We start from the raw sequence: 12552 nt of genomic DNA on the forward strand, positions 1-12552 counted from the left end.
AAAAGCACAGCTTCTCAGATTTACCCCCTGAGGAAGACGCCGGAGCACAAACAGACATATCGCCAGACTTTGAAGGAAAAGAGGAAGGCGGGTCCCGCCTGTTGAATATTGTCCTATGTGTGAGCGCAAACTCATCAGCCAGGGAGGCAGCCTGCTGCAACGTGGTAGCCTTTTGTTCGTTTAAATAAATGGCAGTGCGCTCAGGTACACAGTTCTTAAACTCCTCTAGCAGCATGAGTTCACGCACAGAATTAAAATCATTAGCCTTACAGGCAGCACACCACCAGTCAAACAAAATCCCCTTCTCCCTCGCAAGATCCGTAAATGTCTGACCTGCGTTCTTCCTAAGGTTACGGAATCTCTGCCTGTACGCTTTGGGCACCAGCTCATACACTCGCAAAATAGCACCCTTGACTTTCTCGTACATCAAACTGTCTTCCACAGAAAGTGAAGAGCAAGCCTCTTGTGCCCTGCCAGTTAATTTGCACTGTAGAAGTATAGCCCATACCTCAGGTGGCCAGTGCAATGCGTTAGCGATACGTTCAAAGGCACCAAAATACGACTCAACTTCAGACTCACAAAAAACAGGGACCAGAGAAATATGCTTACTCACATCAAAAGGGGGGGTGGAGTACTCTGAAGACTTGACCATCGCCGCCACTCTGCAGCTCTAACTGACGCATCCGAACAGCGGTGTCCGCCTCTATCCTCTTAAACTCCAACTCCCTGCGCAGGTTTAAATCCCGCTCCTCTCTATCTCTTTCCCTCTCCAACTGAAGACGAGCCAACCGCACCTTTAGTCGCACCTCAGCTCCAGAGCCAGGTGAAGGAGACTCAGTATGAAATAAACTTGGGCAATGTAAAAGCGCCAACAGCTTGCTTCTCTACTGGGGGGGTTACAATACCATCCGAACCAGATGGTCCGGCCGGACCCACTACAGCCTGACCTTCCACACCACCAGTCGATACAGGAGCTGCATCCGAGGGCGGCAGAACGAGTAAGCCCTTTCGGACCAAACCTTCTGCAACCGTGGCTTTCAGCTCCTGCTTGAGAATGGTGGTTGAAACCGAAATGCCATAGTGCGCAGCGAGAGCAAACAAATCAGCTTTCCTACACTTATCTAGCTGAACCCATGTGGGAGCAGCTACAAACACGTCTACGTTAGTGTCGGCCATACTCGCCACAAAGCCGAAACAAAAACAGCCCGCAACACTACTGTGTACGTCTGTCCCACGTTTAGACAAAGTTGACAATACAGCTGAGCGGCGAATTCAACAGCTAGCCTGGCTAACACGATAGCCAGACAACAATATCAAACTCGTACACCTTAAACCGTTAACCAGCAGCTACAAGCAAATGGCACCAATGCAGGATGTCACACACATATGGCTTCACAAACAGACTTCCTCAGACCCTACCTAATTTTAAACTTTACCTACCCATCTTCTGAGGTGTGCTGGGCCCGAGAGATTTGCTCCCCTCCCCAGGATTACCTCGAAAACAAAAAAGGCAAAATAATAAAAGAGTGACGAAAGAAGGGCTTTAACAGCCCAGCTGACCACTCGCCCTAACCCTTCTGAGGAAACTGTTGGAGACAACGTAAAACCAACCGACACCCACACACTGATACTCACTACTGCAGCCGCAGGAAAACGCTCAAAACTCGCACTCAAACAAAAAACAATCTCCCACTTCCTTCACATCCCGGACGAGCCCCCAAATTATGTTACGTCCCAATATGGAACCGGGAGTAACCATTGTTATGCCCAGCTCGCTCAAGAGCATAACCAAGGAGGGAGGACCACACAACGACCAGGTCAATTAACCATAAATTTATTAACGGAACACAAGTTTTAAGTGTAAGTCAGTAATCTGTAGTGTGGTGAGAGGTGCTGGATGTGTGTGTGCAATCATAAGGTAACAAAAGGCTAACAGAACACAATCAACCAAAACAACGCTGAGGTGCCTGGGTGGCACCAGCCATCCAAGAGGGAGGAAGAGGCCACCATCTTGGAAAGACCTCCTCTTTATAGACACAGCCACAGGTGGAGTTGATCCCTCTGACGAGGTAGGAGGGACACAGGCAGAGAACCTATGGAGGGGAGATGAGACAGAGAGACACAGCAGCAACACAACATGGCCGAGGGCCATAACACCCCCCCCCCATAAAACACAAGACCCCACTAATAAGGTCTTGTGTAGAATCAACAGGGCGCACGGGAAAGCGCGTCAGCCAGAACATTATCTTTACCCTTGATGTGACATACATTCAATGTATAAGGCTGCAAAAACAGCAGCCACCTCATGAGCCTACTATTGGCATTATACATGCTGTTCAAAAACGTCAAGGGATTATGGTCCGTGTAAACAGTTACAGGCAAAGACGGCCCAACATACACTTCAAAAAATTTCAAGGACCAAATCAAGGCTAGAGTCTCCTTTTCAATGACTGAATAATTCAGCTGATGACGATTAAACTTACGTGAAAAATAGCACACAGGGTGGTCAACTCCCCCCTCCCCTTCTTGCAGGAGCACGGCCCCAGCACCAACGTTGCTCGCATCCACCTGGATTTTGAACGGTTTGTGGAAGACTGGAGCAGACAGGACAGGAGCAGAGCATATCAAACTTTTTACACACTCAAATGCAGCATGACAGTTGGAGGACCAGTCGAAAGGTGTGTTTTTCTTAAGTAGGCTGGTCAACGGAGCCACCACAGTAGAAAAGTTGGGACAAAAACTGCGGTAAAACCCCACCAACCCAAGGAACCGCATCAGGTCCTTCTTGGACGCTGGCACTGGATAATTGAGGATGGCCTCCACCTTAGCCTGCACTGGCCGAACCTCACCCTGACCAACCACCTTACCCAGATAGGTTACTGTCGCCTTAGCGAACTCGCATTTTGCTAAATTAACCGTCAAATTAGCCTGGGCTAACCGGTCAAGCACTGCACCCAAACGCTGAACATGGGATTCCCACGTCTCACTGAAAACAACAACGTCATCCAAATAAGCTGAACACCCTGCCAACCCTGCTAACACCCTGTTCATGAGACGCTGAAAGGTTGCAGGGGCATTTCGAAGACCAAATGGCATCACAGAATAAGAAAACAAGCCCCAAGGGGTAATAAATGATGAAATTTCCTTGGCCCTGGCTGACAATGGCACCTGCCAATAACCTTTCAAAAGGTCCAGTTTAGTCACAAATTCTGCCCCACCCACTTGATCAATGCAGTCCTCAATGCGAGGGAGGGGATAACAGTCAGGTTTGGTGACTGCATTGACCCGTCTGAAATCTGTGCAAAACCTGTCTGACCCATCCGCCTTATCTACCAACAGACATGGAGAGGACCAGCCTGAGCATGATGGCTCTGCTAACCCGTTTTGCAGCAAATACTCAACCTCCTTCTCCATACGCCCACGCTTTTCCACCGGGAGCCTGTAAGCACGCTGCCTCACAGGCGGAGCATCTCCCACCTCTATATCGTGCTCGATCATGTTCGTGCGTGATGGTACATCTGAAAAAAGAGACACATGAGACAGAAGCAATTTCACCAGATCGTCCTGCTGGGTATCTGACAGATAACTAACTTGACTGGGAAGACAGTTCAAATACTCAGAGTTCTTAAGTTTCCCAGTCAGAATGGGCTCAGAGGGAATGTCAAAATCATCTGAAGGCCCAGCACCAACTGCAGCCACAGACTTAACGCCATCACCCACAGGAAGCGTGTCACCGCCCTTAACAGCAGAGGAGGTCAAAAAAGATTTCAACAAGTTCACATGACACCATTGCACTGTCTTCCTCCTGTCAGGTGTGACAATCAAATAGTCCCTGTCAGACATCCTGCTCTTCACGGTGTAGGGCCCACTAAATCTGGCCTGAAACGGTGAACCAACCACAGGTAACAAAGCCAGAACCTGGTCCCCTGGCTCAAACAGCCGGCCCTCAGCCTTTTGGTCAAAATCTTCTTTCATTTTCTTTTGAGCTCCACCAAGATTCTTATGAGCAGTAGCACAAGCAATGTGCAATCGACGACGAAAATCATTCACATAATCCAAAACATTTTCAGGTGGCTCATTAAGTTTCAAATCAACCCCCAGAACCGCTAATGGGCCCCGGACAGAGTGTCCGAACACAAGTTCATTTGGACTGAAACCAGTACTAGTCTGTGACACCTCCCTAATTGCCAACAACAACCATGGCAGGCCTTCTTCCCAATCCTGCGAGAGCTCAGTACAGTAGGAACGTAACATAGATTTCAACGTTTGATGGAAACGTTCCAAAACACCCTGAGACTCTGGGTGATAGGCACTAGACACATGATGTTCAACCCTCAGCTGTTTTAACACCTGGGAAAAAGTCCGGGACATAAAATTACTGCCCTGGTCTGTCTGCACTACCTTAGGAACACCAAAAGTTGAAATAAAAGCAGTCAGAGCTTTCAGAACTGGCTTAGTCTTTATAGAACGTAGTGGAAAAGCAGCAGGATAACGTGTACTCTTACACATTATTGTCAACAGGTACTGGTTACCCACCTTACTTTTTGGAAGCGGGCCCACGCAGTCAAGCAACAGATATTCGAAAGGTTTTTCCACCACAGGAATTGGGTACAGGGGAGCTGGCTTCAGCTTCTGGTTGGGCTTTCCTGTTAACTGACATGTCTTACAGGTTTTACAATATTCAGCAACATCCCTTTTCAACCGAGGCCAGAAAAAATGGCGGAGCACTTTGTCATAGGTTTTCTTCACACCAAGATGGCCTGCCACACCATCATGTGAAGTGCTCAACACCACCTCTCTGAACCGGGAAGGAACCACAACCTGAACCACACTATCCACCTGCACCCCACTTACCACGCGAGCCCACTTCCTCAACAGTAAGCCATCACTGAGAAAATAACCACCAGAGGCCCCCTTGACTTCACTCTCTGGACCAACCATCGCAAACGCAGGACCCAGCGTAGGATCCACAGCCTGTTCCTTGACACACTCCTCCCTAGAAAACACAGGCAAAGGCATGGAAAAAAACTTGCACAACTCCTGTCTCTCAGAAAGACCTGCCTGAGAAGACTGGGCCTGTTCAGAAAGCTCCAGCTGTTCTGCCAGAGCCTTACTCCTAGCCCGGGTCACAACACAAGAGGACAACACTGTAGGGCCCCCTTCAGCACCTCCTTCAGGCTCTTTAGGCACCTGCAAGACTGAACTCACATACACACAGGGTGGACCATCCTTCCAGACCTTTGACCCTGCCAAATCATTGCCCAAGATGACATCAACCCCCTGAATTGGCAGCTGGGGACGGACGGCCATGTCGACTTCACCACACACCAACTCAGAGTCAAGGTGGAACTGATGCACAGGCACCAAGAGTGTAACCATTCCAACACCCAGTACAGGGGCGTTCCCACCAGTAGCTGTACGGGCTGAAAATGGCAGAACACTACTCAAAATGAGACTCTGACTAGCTCCGGAGTCCCGCAGAATCTTAACAGGTACCTTCCCCTGTCCACCTAAAGACACAAGACCATCGGAAATGAAAAGGTGCATACAACTCACCCACATGTTTAGACAACACAGTCCCTGGTGGACGAACAGACTCCTCAGCATGACGCACAGAGGTCACCAGGCCAGCTGGTTTCACATACACACTGGCAACTGCTGATTTCTGACCTGTTTTACTAAGTGGACACTCCCCTTTCCAGTGTCCCCTGTTCCTACAGACATGACACGTCCTGCTGGGATCGAACTTCCCATCTGTTCCTGGAACATGTCTGACAGCAGCCTGAGAAACCTCATGAACCATCACAGGCCTGTCAGGCCTAGGCCTAAAACTCTCCCTCCGTTGTCCTTCTCTATAGCCCTGGCCACCATTTGAGCCACTGCCATGTGTTAAAACATATTCATCAGCCAACACTGCCGCTGCGGCTGCTGTTTTAACTTTCTTTTCAGTTACATAAGTGGCCAGCTGGGCAGGCAACGACATCTTGAACTGTTCTAACACAACCAAGTCACATAAATCATCAAACGACTCTACACTGGACGCCGAGCACCACCGACTGAAATGAGTTGAAATATCCTGAACAAACTCAACATGGGTCTGCTGGTCTCTTCTCTTCCAGTTGCGAAACCTCTGCCTATAAGCTTCCGGCACGAGTTCATATGCTTTAAAGACTGCCGCTTTAACCTTAGCATAACTGGCACTGTCAACAGAGCTCAGGGCAGAGAAAGCTCTCTGGGCCTTGCCCGTGAAGACACACTGCAGCATCAAAGTCTGGTGGGCATCTGACCACCCCCTAACGCCTGCCACGCGCTCGAACAATGCAAAAAATGTGTCGGGGTCCTTCTCATCAAATTTTGGCAACAACCGCAACCCTTCAGCAACATCAAAGCCCTGATGCGGTCCTGTAGGCCTATCACTCCCATCCCTCAACTTCAACCTCAGCCGTTCCACTTTAACCCTTTCCTTTTCCAATGCTGCTTCAGCCCTCAGCTTCTCCTGCTCCAACTCAAACTGGAACCTCTCCCTCTCCAGCTTCGCCTTTTCTCTCTCCAGCTGCAGGCACTGCTCAAATGTCCAACCCCCCTCCCCAACACCTGGCGCCTGAGCCACCTCCAACAGAACAGCAGACACAGCGAGCCCCTCAACAATGACCCGTAGCTTAGCCTTTTTTGGCACCCCTTTTGCGTCAGACCAACCCAAATGTACGGCCAAATCAACCAGATCCGATTTGTCAAACTGAGCTAAAGTGCTACGAGATGGTCGCTGGAGGAACTCAGAAATCAGTGGATTACTGTGTGAAGTCTCCATGTTAACTGCCAACCTAAACCACAACAACAACAACCAGTCCAAACTCCATGCACCTCATTCAACAGAGAACACAGCTAGCCACTCAATAACAGCCACAAAGAGACAGAATGACCAAGGAGCGCACCCTCCTAACTGCCTAACTGAAGCTGACTAACTGCGCCCTAGTCTTCATGTGCGTACTGGCGGCGGGTATTTATGCACCTTTAAACCGTCTGTATTGGGGAGACAACTTGTCCCAGCCAATACTTCGGGGTGCTCCCGAGACCACTGCTGCTAACCGCCCAGACGACACACAAAAACAAAAAACAGCCCTGCAAAAAAACAAACAAAGCAACCCCTCCTTGTGAGAGAACTGCCACTACAGCCTACTGAGGGACACAACTGCTCCAGTCACCCCCTCCCCGCAGCCACACAGAGTGTAACTTAGCCACCATTCTCCTTGAATGCAGGTCACCAGAAAAAAAACACCACAGCCTTTACCCCCCGGTTAACACTACACTCACAAAACCAAGCCACTGTGATCCTCCCAACTTCACTGCCACACAAGTGCCATACTCTGACACTCCCAAGTTCACAATTGGACGAGCCCCCACTTGTTATGCCCAGCTCGCTCAAGAGCATAACCAAGGAGGGAGGACCACACAACGACCAGGTCAATTAACCATAAATTTATTAACGGAACACAAGTTTTAAGTGTAAGTCAGTAATCTGTAGCGTGGTGAGAGGTGCTGGATGTGTGTGTGCAATCATAAGGTAACAAAAGGCTAACAGAACACAATCAACCAAAACAACGCTGAGGTGCCTGGGTGGCACCAGCCATCCAAGAGGGAGGAAGAGGCCACCATCTTGGAAAGACCTCCTCTTTATAGACACAGCCAGAGGTGGAGTTGATCCCTCTGACGAGGTAGGAGGGACACAGGCAGAGAACCTATGGAGGGGAGATGAGACAGAGAGACACAGCAGCAACACAACATGGCCGAGGGCCATAACACCATTGATGTTATGGAGTTAAGGAGGAGTGGGAGACGCTTGTCGAACGAAACCGGTCTACAGTTTTTATTAAGGACAGAGTTAAATAAACAAAAACCAAGCTGGGCACCAAACTGAAAACGAGCTTGCCACACAAAACAGGCAGAGGCCGATCTAGAAGGACAAAACAAACAACAAAGGTTAGGGCACTGACCAATCAAAATAGCCAAAAGAAAACATACACCGTAGTCACTCTCCTTTTGAGGCTGAAAGGAGTAAACCAAACGTGCACCGTTGCCACCCTCCTTTTGAGGCTGAAAGGAGTAAACCCTACTCCCCATCGTTGCCACCTCGCCGTCTGCTGCCTGCCGTCACCCAGCACAGGACGGTGAGTGAGAGTGTGCGAGAGAGAGGGAGACACCCAGGATCTCCTGCCTTTTATCCTGGAGCTGATTAAGCCAAGGTGGGGCCTAATCAGCTCCACGAGCAGCAGCCTGGAGAAAATTAGGGGGAGAGAGAGAGAGAGGGACGACACACACACCACAAAAGAAAACACTCCCACGTAACAGTATGTCAGAAATTGTACCCAATAAACATAAACTAGAAAATTCCCCCGCCGGGAAATTTTGAAAGGGCCACGGGGGCTACTGCCGGAGTGTATATTATGATGAGATTCTTCGAGATTTCAAACGAGACGGAGTTGTTTTAGAGGCAAATACAGAGACTGCTTGCTGACTGAGCTGTCAGAGTAGTCCGTTTTGAGTATTGTGATGTACTTCAAAAACTGTCCACCAATCAGAGCACACCACTCGTGTCTCCATTTTAAAGTTTAAATGGAGTTTCTAGGTGAAAGTATGACTGAGCAGAAGACGTTTGACTAAAAAAACTACATTTCCCACCGACTGCTCCTTCCTGTCCACCAATCAGAGCCCACCACTCGTGTCTCCATTTTAAAGTTTAAATGGGGTTTCTAGGTGAAAGTATGGCTGAGCTGAAGATGTTTGACTAAAAAAACTACATTTCCCACTGACTGCTCATTCCTGTCCACCAATCAGAGCCCACCATTCGTGTCTCCATTTTAAAGTTTAAATGGAGTTTCTAGGTGAAAGTATGACTGAGCAGAAGACGTTTGACTAAAAAAACTACATTTCCCATTACTAAATGTAGTTTTTAGTACATTCCTGTCCACCAATCAGAGCCCACCATTCGTGTCTCCATTTTAAAGTTTAAATGGAGTTTCTAGGTGAAAGTATGACTGAGCAGAAGACGTTTGACTAAAAAAACTACATTTCCCATTACTAAATGTAGTTTTTAGTACATTCCTGTCCACCAATCAGAGCACACCACTCGTGTCTCCATTTTAAAGTTTAAATGGAGTTTCTAGGTGAAAGTATAGGCGAATTCGACTTGATGTAGCCGCCTGCAGCGCGCTACCTAACGTGATGTATTGTGGGTTGAAAGCGATGCATGATGGCTAGAATTGTGTCCGACTTAGCAGCCGACTGCAAAGACGTCACAGGGTCGCGACCATATCACGTGACCCAAAACATCGCGGGAACAAGTTTTTAAGAGGCGCTTCTTGCAGCGCTTGGCAGCGCGGTCCACGGTGGCTGCAACTGGCTTGTCCACACCTCCGCTACAGCGGAATGGTTCTCATTGGTTAAAAGTTCAATGACGTGTGTTCAGGTCCGCACTCGGCGGCCACCTTGTGGTGAAATTATACTTTTTATTTTGGTCGCATTGATCTCATGGCTTGGTCTAAAGTTCCGTGCATTGTGTTGTTAGTAGGTCTATTATATGTGAGGTCTGGTTAATACAAACATAGAATGATAATACAAATATACTGGGAAAAAATAATGCCTTCCACATGTTGCCTTGCGTGTGTGTGTGTGTGTGTGTGTGTATGTATGTATTTATGTATATATGTATGACCAGTGCTCGGTGCGATTGCACCGTGGCCCTAATTAGCTAAAAGACAAAATAGTTAATTCATGAGGCCAGAAATGAGTCGCTGGGAAAATGTCGGCCCCCCGGTCCCTTGGCTGTCTGAAACTGTGGCCCCCTGAACAATATAGATGAATCGAATGTGTCCATGCTGAGTCTGTTGACTATTATAAAAATATAGATAGATAGATAGATAGATAGATAGATAGATAGATAGATAGATAGATAGATAGATAGATAGATAGATAGATAGATAGATAGATAGATACTTTATTGATCCCGAAGGAAATTCAAGCGTCCAGTGGAAATAACATAGAACATACATTATACATTAAACATGCATTAGAAACTATACAAAAGCTATATAAAATAGAAAGTGACTAGAAATAAAATGTTTTATTTTACACAACTATAAACTATATTACAACTATAAAGTGTCCATTGTCTATTGTGCCTCCTGCCATCACTGAGAGCTGTTGTATAGTCTGATGGCCAGGGCGACGAATATATCTTTATTGAAATTATCTATTAGTAACTGGTTGCTGTTTGCTTTCTTTTTCTCTCTTAAATGTGTTGCATTCCTATTCTTGATTGTTTTTTGTTGTATGTGATTCAATTTGGATATTGTGGTGTTTACTTCTTCTTTTTCTCTGCTCATACAAATCACTTTGTAACAACCGATAAATCATTATTATTATTATTATTATTATTATTATGTGTGCGGGCAGCTGACACGAGAAGGGCTTTAGAGACATATTTAAAGAGTAAGAAAATTACATTACCAAAAATTGTATTATACATATAATAAAATATAAATAATGTTGAATCAAATTGAATAATTATGCATAATCCATAAATAAGTCCATAAATAATATCTAGCTAGTCAAAACAGAGTTACACAGTGCTTCACATAAAAACACAGCAATGACAAAATAAAGTACTAAAAGAATAACAAAAAAATCAAATGGTAAAACCCATAAAGCACAATAAAATCAACATACTTTTTGAGCTGAGAGTTAAGACTTCAATCTGCTTTATTTCCTTGTGCAGGTTGTTTGAGAGTCTGAAAAGCTCGGCCCCCAGTCAGACTGGAACAGATAGAAGGATAGAAGGAAGGAACACAAACTGTTTCTTCATCCAAGCTACCAGCGAGAAGGATAACTTCTAAGCCCCGCTCTCATCTGAAGTCAGCCGACCAAATCGCCGCACCGCGCAATCTTATTGTTTGCCTGCAGAAGGAAGAAACACAAACTGTTTTCTTCAGCCAAGTTGATCAGCGAGAAGGATAACTTCTAAGCCCCACTCTCGTTTGGATTCAATCGACCCGCTGCATCCTCCACTGCCACACGAGGACCCGCCGCCGGCGCACCAAGAAACTCCGCCACCCGCACAGGACGGACTCAAGCACATCGACCAAAGTAAGAGGCTGTTGTCTGGGCAGAGGCATAGGTTCGATAGTGTATTATATTCAATATAATTATTAATATCAATAATTATATCGATAGTAATAATTATTTGTTGATGGCCGAATCTGCTCCTGCTAGTACCCCAACAGGATTGACTTGAAGAGGGCCGTACACATGAGACGTCCAAAGAATGTGACGGAGCAGTTCTGCCAGGAAGAATGGGCTAAAATTCCTCCTCAACAATATGCAGGTCTGATCAACAGCTACAGGAAGCGCCTGGTTGAGGTTATTGCTTCCAAGGGGGGGTCAACCAGTTGTTAATTCTAAGGTTTCACTTAAATTTTCCACTGCCATTTTGAATGTTGAATGTGTGTGTTCAATAAAGACATGAAGGATCAGATTTTTTTTGTGTTACGATTTTAGACACATTAATGTTTGACATAGATGAAGATCAGATCACATTTTATGACACATTTATTCAGAAAACAATGAAATTCCAAAAGGTTCACATACTTTTTCTTGCCACTGAATTTGAGCTGGCCTCCCAAGGTGCAAAACAGTAGTGATGGCAGTGCAACACTGAAGCTTTGATAAGTGTTTCGAACCCTGAACTACAATTCCATAGAACCACTGCTTCAAAGCTTGCTTTGGGGTGGAAAAAAATCACGTGACATATGGCGTCTGAAGCAGCAGCTGCTTCGTTTCCTGAATGAATCACCTGACTGGTTTGCGGTCCAATCAGGTGATTCACAGGCACTGACATGTCTTGATTTTGACACAGGTTGAGACCGTTTTTAATTTGAGCGCCTCAACACTTTATAACCGCTATCAACACTGAACAATTTGTGGTGCGTAGTTGCTGTTGAGTTGATGTATTGCATTGTTAGAGTTCCTAGGGCCATTTTGTCTGTTTTGAATGAATAAAGCTCATATATAGCTCAAATCATTTTTGAAACATTTTAGAATTGTCATCTCAGTTCCTTAAATTAGCCTAAAATGGCTAAGCTACACAAAAAAAATGACACATTTGTTCCTAGTGACTAACTAATGTCCCATTGTAAACCATTGAAAATGTCATTTTTTTTATCCCACATTTATCATAACATAAATTAATGCATTCCTTTATATTATTTTTATAGTTTATAATTCATATTTGTATATTTCAGGATGAAGTAGTTTCATAAGACTGACTCATTTTAAGTGGAAAAAAATATGAATATGCCGTATTTTTACAGCAGTTTTGGGGAATTTGGGAACATTTTGCCCATCACTACAAAATTGTAACGACCCGAGGCCGGCAAGGCAAGGACCCAATCGCACAACTCAAAAAGTTTCAAATCAATACAATTTATTTCACAAAAGAGCAAGCAGAAGCTACAAAACACGGGATAAACATAAAGCGCCTCCAAATGTCTAATCAGCAAT

The sequence above is a fragment of the Eutrigla gurnardus genome (genome assembly GCF_963514095.1).
Source record: "Eutrigla gurnardus genome assembly, chromosome: 2".
Classification (NCBI taxonomy): domain Eukaryota; kingdom Metazoa; phylum Chordata; class Actinopteri; order Perciformes; family Triglidae; genus Eutrigla; species Eutrigla gurnardus.